Genomic DNA, 6585 nt, shown 5'->3' with positions numbered 1-6585 from the left:
TAAATAATGCTGCTTACAGCTCCCTGGCTGGGCAGCACCTATTGGCACCCAGGGCGGTCTCCTTGCTATTCCCCTCCCCCCCCGCCCCTTGCTAGAGCACTGGAAGGGTGCATGTGTACAGTGCACAGCCTTGAGTTCATTCATGGCATGTGTGGGTTGTACTGAATGGGCTCATCCCCTCCAGGGTGAGGCCTCTTCATATTTTCTCACATCCATGTTTCCTCTAATGGTTGTCCTGAGCGCAGTCCTTCCCCTTTGAGATGCTGGTGACATTCTGATGTCAACAACTTGCAGCAGCAAATATCGAGGTTGCGGGCTTTGCTCTTGGGGAACCCCCCTCCCCCCCCACCTCATCAGGCATGTTTCTCTGCTGCAGCTTTGTCCCTCTGTTAGGAGTTTAGAAGTTGTCCCTCCGATTTTAAGTTTTTATTTGCAGAGCATCAGGCTTTCCAGGCTTTTCATTAGATGATCAAGCTGGAGAAGAAAAACCTTTAGCCAGTTGTCTTGCTTGGAGTGAAAGCTGTAGACAGAGGTTAGTCAATATTTTTCATTGCTTGTGGCTAAGGAGCAGTCAGTGCAAGCTTCTCTGTTTATCTGCAATGGAAACATGTAAAAACCCTGATCTATGTGTCCAAAGCACAGCTGCTGCTGGTGTTGCTGTCACCTGCTTCCGCTTACTGCAGTTGTGACAAAAGGGTTTAGGCAGAAGCTTTAGTGTGAACCATGTAATGTTGGTGTGACACCCGGGGCAAGGGTAAAAGATGAGTCAGCCATCTGTGGCAACCTATTGTGTTAAAAATGTAAAAGCAAAATCATTGTTGGAGAGCTTCAGTTTCTAATGATCATGTTTATATAGAGAGCTGAGTGTACATTTACTCAAAATGACTGAGTAAATGTAGTAATTGGCACTTCTTATACCTATAAATTTATTCATATAAACTAAGTCTTGCATTACTCTTCTGAAACAAGCAGCTACTTGTCCTGTTTTGCATATCCCTGTTTTAGGAGGAGACAGTAAAGTATTAGGGAATGGAACTTAACTTATTCTCCAGTTACTGTATATGAATTGTAACAGTCTCATATGTACTCTGAGGTATCCTAATTATACCAGAAACATTGAGGGGAGAAGCTGTCAGGGAGCTATTTATTAGAAGTTTTGAAAATGATGGTAGTTAGTCCATTTCTGGGCTGCTAATATCACAGCTTTTACAGTCCAGGGAAGGGAGCTCCCTAAGTACACAGCAGCCTTGATAATGACTATATAAGAAGCTATGAAAAAATGATGAAAGCTAGTTGAATTCAGGGCTAATGGGACCAAATAACTAAGCACTGTGTACCTAATTAACCCTGTTTACCTTAATTTGAGGTGAGAGCATGCTCTGAATGAGTACTGAGCCTTTTCATCTTTTCTGTGGCTCCCCAATTCCTCCCCTAAGGTATGCAATATCCTGTAGATAAAATATTGTGCTCCAGCTGCTGGACACCTTGTAACAGGGCTTGAACTGTTTTCAGTAGTTCAAGAAGGAGTGAAAGTCTCTGTTCTCCATTTCTCCCCTTCATCCTATCTTTTGATCTGAATACCCCTCCACGAAACCTCTTCACTTAGCCGTCCGTATAAATGCTTCATTATGCCTGGTATCCATCTGTACACTATTGATCCCATTTTCATACCTCAGCCTGTTGCAGTGATGCTGCACACTGTAAGATGAATGAAAATTCAAATATCAGTATTGGTCTGAATGTAATGATGCGCAAATATTAGGCTGAACTTTTCTGGTAATAGTTATAAGCTAAGTCTAGAGCAGAGATCTGCTTGTTGTTTTGTAATATTCACAGACTCTACCAATTGTATCCAGCCTTTTGAATCAAAATCTGTTTACTCCTTTAGATACTGTTTTCATATGTCTTTCTTCAGGGGTTTAAAAGACTCTCTTATGGAAATAAAGAATCACCTCCTTGTTTGTAGAATCTGACCAATTGTGCTTATAACTGTTGAGAACAATAGATTGTTAAAATGTAAATTCTCTCATAGAAAATGCACGAGCTAGCTGTTAGTCACAGCCTGGTATGGATGATATCAGACTACTCTGTAGTAATATTTTTGACGTGAACAAAGAAATGAAGTGTCCTAGATAAACAGAAGTGCATCACATTTTTTTGCTTTTAAAGCAGACTAACAGATTTTAATCTGTTAAAATTTGTTTTTTCTTTCCTGTTTTTTTTAAAGAGTTAATAGTTGAAGTGTAGATGTTCTCCTGTGTGTAGTGTTTTTTCCCTTCTGAAGCACCTCCTCTTCCCCCCCCCACCCCAGTAGCGTAACTAGGAGGGGAGTGGGGGCGAATGGGACACCAGCCCCAGGTGATGACTTAGAGGGGTGCTATGGTGGCCCCTTCCCCTCCAGACTGCTCCCACCTCCTGAGGCTTTGCTGCAGGAGGTGCAGGTCTGTGCCCAGAGGCATTTTTATGATGGGAGAGAGAGTGAATGGCTGTTCATTGTCTTGTGGTTTTTAGATGTGACATGCAAAGCACCATCTCCTTTCTTGCCCACTAACACATGTAGTTGCTAAGTGTACAATGCCTATAATATCCAAAATGTTCAAGTTTATACTTGATCTAGTTCCCCTGTATTATATGTGGAGTCACAGGTGATGACAGTAAGAGCCTGTTTTAGTTGCTTAATCTTTTGTTTTTTCATCCACTGAAATGTAGAGCATTCTGGCAAACAAAAACTCACCTCGGCCATTTCTGAAAGTGTGTGTGTGTGGGGGGGGTAGTAGTCCTAATACTATAAAAAATGCAGTAACCTAAGTTTTTTATGTATAGGAACTCAACATTTGTCAGGGGGAGGGGTGAGTTTTGGGATACGCTGCACCCATGAAAATTCACCCACTTCTGCCCAGCTAAGAAGTCTGTGAAACCATTGTTTAAAGTTGTTTTTCCAAAAATAACTATTGTAGATTGTTCATTATACTCTCAAGGTTACAATGCCTATTTGTTAATGAAGGGGGGTGTTGCAGGGCACCAAGGTACCTGCTCTTTTAAGGGCAAGAGTCTGCCTAGAGAGAGGGCCCTAGGAGCCAGGCAGACATCCCACAGGTGCAGGTTACTATGGCAGCAGGCTAATGAGGGAATTAGCCTGCACCTGCACTCAGTCAGCTGACTGGAAGAAGACAGGGCACTGGGCCCATACAAACCCCAGGGCTGAGGCCAGCAAGGGTTAGATCCCTGGCAGCAGCCAGGGGATGAAGCTCCTGCAGAAAAGAACTGCCCAGAGACGCTGGGGCCGCCTGGTATGCTGCTTACAGGACTAATGGGGCTCCTGGAGCCCACCAGGTACCCTGGGCTACAAGGTACTTAATGTTTGGGGGGAAGTTTGACTCTTTAAGGGGACAGAGTGCACCCTGCACTGTTTGTATTCCATTATAGCCTAGAGGCTTATGTTATCCGTTGTTATTTAAACCAGTGGACCAGGCTGAGACTACTGGGGAGAAGGATGCCTTATTGGGGAACACTACAGTGTGGAGACCCCAGTGCCAGCAGGCCCAGCGCCTGCGTGGGCTCAGACCCAGGGCTTCGGAGGGTCCAGCGGTGAAGGGAGGCCTGAGCTATATCAAGGCCTCGGAGGGACAAGTTTTGAATACCATCTGTGAGACATGGGCCATGGTAAAGGGGCAGTTTTGGAGCCATGCATCTAGTCCATAAAGCTAGGGGTGTCCCATGAGGCATCCATTTAGAGCAGGAACCAAAAAGGGGTCCAGGAACCAAAAGTGTTCAGTGGGGTCCATCAGGACTGTGTCCAAACATAAACTCTAGGGCAGTCTTCCTATTTATGATAATTATCAGAAAGACGTGGCAGGCGAGAAAAAGGGTGCCCGTAGGATAGGGTTGGCATGGTTACGGAGCCCCAGAGGCATCATGGCCATCCCTGGGGGCCCCACACCCTGACAGGGATATAAGTAAGGACCTACCTAAATTGCGGCAAGACAAATGGTTTTGTGGCCTGCAGAGCTGATTTTTTTGTGGGCATTTTGCAGCAGCCCCGTTCCTCAGCATGATTGGTGGAAGGGCCTGGGGGGGAGGCAGGGGGAGGAAGGATGACAAGTGGCTTCCAACTTGATTGCTGGTTGCTCTTTTTGCTGCCCCTCCCCTTGGTGCTGATTGTCCAAGTTGCTGGCAGGGAGAAGGAGGGACAAGGCGGCACTTGTCATCTTGTCTGCTGCCCTGCCAGCTGCCACCACCTTCCCCTCCTGGCAGTGACGAATGCTGGTTCCCACTGGGGAGCCAGCATTTTGTTTTAAAGTCTCGTTCTTTTTGTTGATTTTTGCAGACAATTCCAGATTTTGCAGTTTCTGCAAAATCTGTGAAATGGCAAATTAAGTAGGTCCATAGGTACAAGGTGTTGTTCAGTGGGCTTTAAAGTGTGCAGAATTAATCAGCCAAAGAAATGTTAATATTTTCTTCCTACTTTCCAGTTTTGTGTGACTTTCCCTAAGTTACACAATATTTTTCTAGCTGCTGCTGTTTTGTTTTCATTCCTTCCAGAAGCCCACTGACAAACATAGGGGTGTAGCATGCTCAGTGTTGGTGGCAAACGTGCTTTTCTGATAAATAAGCTGGAGGAATGTATGCTAGATCAGCCTCTCTCAACCCATGGGTCATGTCCCAAAAGTGAGTTGCAAGAATTTGTGAAAAGATTCAAAACAACTGGCTGGCAGAGTTCTAGCTGGGAAGGGGCTGCTTGGGGTCCCCCCGTGCCCCACACACTGGAGAGCTGGGGCCTGGGGATGGGGGGGCAGTGGGCAGTGAGGGTCACTGGGTCAGGACTGGACATGAATGTCTTCAAATGGATTCTGGTCCAAAAAATGTTGAGAACAACTGTGCTAGACTGAACCACCACTAGGTAAATGTTTTACTGCGAGCACAAACTAACTTAGTGGTTGGATTGTTAGACTGGCAGGAGGTCTTATATGAGTTTGCACTGGGCCTTGTGGTAGGTTCAGTGGTATTTAACATTTTTTTTTCTATTGGGGATTTGGGTGTAGAAATAGTGAACTGATTACATTTCTAGATGACACACAACTAGGAATGAGAGTAAAATTCAACAAAGCCTAAAAGTAAGGTGCTATTCTAAAGGGAGAACAAAAAGTCCAACAAATAACCAGCTTGATAGTATGCTGCTGGGAAGGATCTCAGCGTGAGTCAGTAATGTGAAGTGACAGAGCCACTCTACTAGTTACTGGTTAGGCTAGAGTACAGTACTGGTTCTAGTTTTGGGCACCACCTTATAAAAAGGAGATGGAGAAACAAGAGGATCTGGAGGAGGGTGGTAAAAGGTGATGAAAGGGGTTTGGGAAGGAAATAGTGAGGAATTTAAGTTCAGTTTGGGGACAAGAAGATTTAAACTCTCATGTCCCCTATTAAATATTTGAAAGGCTTCCATAGAGAAGATGGAGAAACATTATCCTTTCTTGCCAGAAGTGGCAGGACACATGAATGGGTTTAAGCCAGGGGTGGGCAGAATATGGCCCACAGGCCAGATCTGGCCCACCAATTGATTGTATTCATCCCATGGCTGCCTCCATGGTTCTCTGCATGGGGCCAAGCCCTGCATGCTCCAACTCAGGGCAGCCTGAGCTTTGCTTGTGCCTGCCACCTACTCTGGCCCCAGCCCTGGCCAGTATGCACAGCTTTCTGGCAGGGCTGCTCCAGCTGCTGCTTGGCCTCTTCTGCTTCTAGAGGCTCCTCTTTCACCTCCTGCCCTGCTGTATTGTGAAGAGGGAAGAAAAGCCCTTCTTAAATCCACAGCTGCCGAGGGAAACAATTCACCTGACCTGCTGGAGTTGGCAACAGCAAGAGACTGGAAGCTGCTGTGGGAGTCCTGCTTTATTAGCAGCTGTTCAATTTGGATTGGACTGCCCTGCAGCTGCACTGGTATTTCTGGTCCACCACTAAGGCCGAATGTTGGGCAGGATGGACTCTGGAGGAAAGCCCCAATGCTGGAGCATCAGGATGCCAGAACAGAGACTCTGAGAGCCAGGGAAAGGGCTGATTCTCAGCCCAGGAGCTCCAATAGCCTGGGACACAGATGCCAAGCTGGCAGCAGTGAGGAAGGCAAGGAGAGCCAACTGGAAGCCATGCTGGGCGGTGAAGTGACCGTGAGAAAGCCAGCAGCACTTTGAACAAGGTTTTTCATTTGTGTTTCCTTTCATGTCCACTTTTAACAGGGCAGCTTATTAGGCTGAGTCTCTGCTACCTGGAAAAGGGAGAGGGAGAAGCCAGCACCAGGCTGGAGCTGTAGAGATGCTGGGACAAAAGCCATGCTCCCTCCCTTGACAGAAGTATTATAATATTATAAAAGCCTAAGCCTGCCTGCCTGCCTGAAACAGCCAATCAGAGTGCTCCAAGCATGGGAGAGTACCGCCATGATTCCAAAGCCGTGCTGGGGGACGGGGTGAGTGATTCCAAACCTGATGGGGTGGGGGAGCTGGCTTTGGCTCCCCCACCCCATTCCCTGCAAGAGACAGGACAGTGGCAGCATGGGGCGTTTGGGTGCCGGCACTCCATCCCAGCCCCCGCCCCCCCCCC

General features: G+C 46.8%; 1 protein-coding gene across 2 annotated transcripts in view; it reads left to right on the top strand.

Moving 5' to 3' along the window:
- Positions 1-6585, top strand: part of REEP3 (receptor accessory protein 3) — a 101270-nt gene that overhangs the window by 840 nt on the left and 93845 nt on the right. The gene's annotated exons all lie outside the window — the stretch shown is intronic.

This window comes from Gavialis gangeticus, unplaced genomic scaffold (genome assembly GCF_001723915.1).
Source record: "Gavialis gangeticus isolate Ggan-Ray unplaced genomic scaffold, GavGan_comp1, whole genome shotgun sequence".
Taxonomy (NCBI): domain Eukaryota; kingdom Metazoa; phylum Chordata; order Crocodylia; family Gavialidae; genus Gavialis; species Gavialis gangeticus.
Note: the sequence above shows the minus strand (reverse complement) of the source record. Positions and strands in the feature narration are given on the sequence as shown.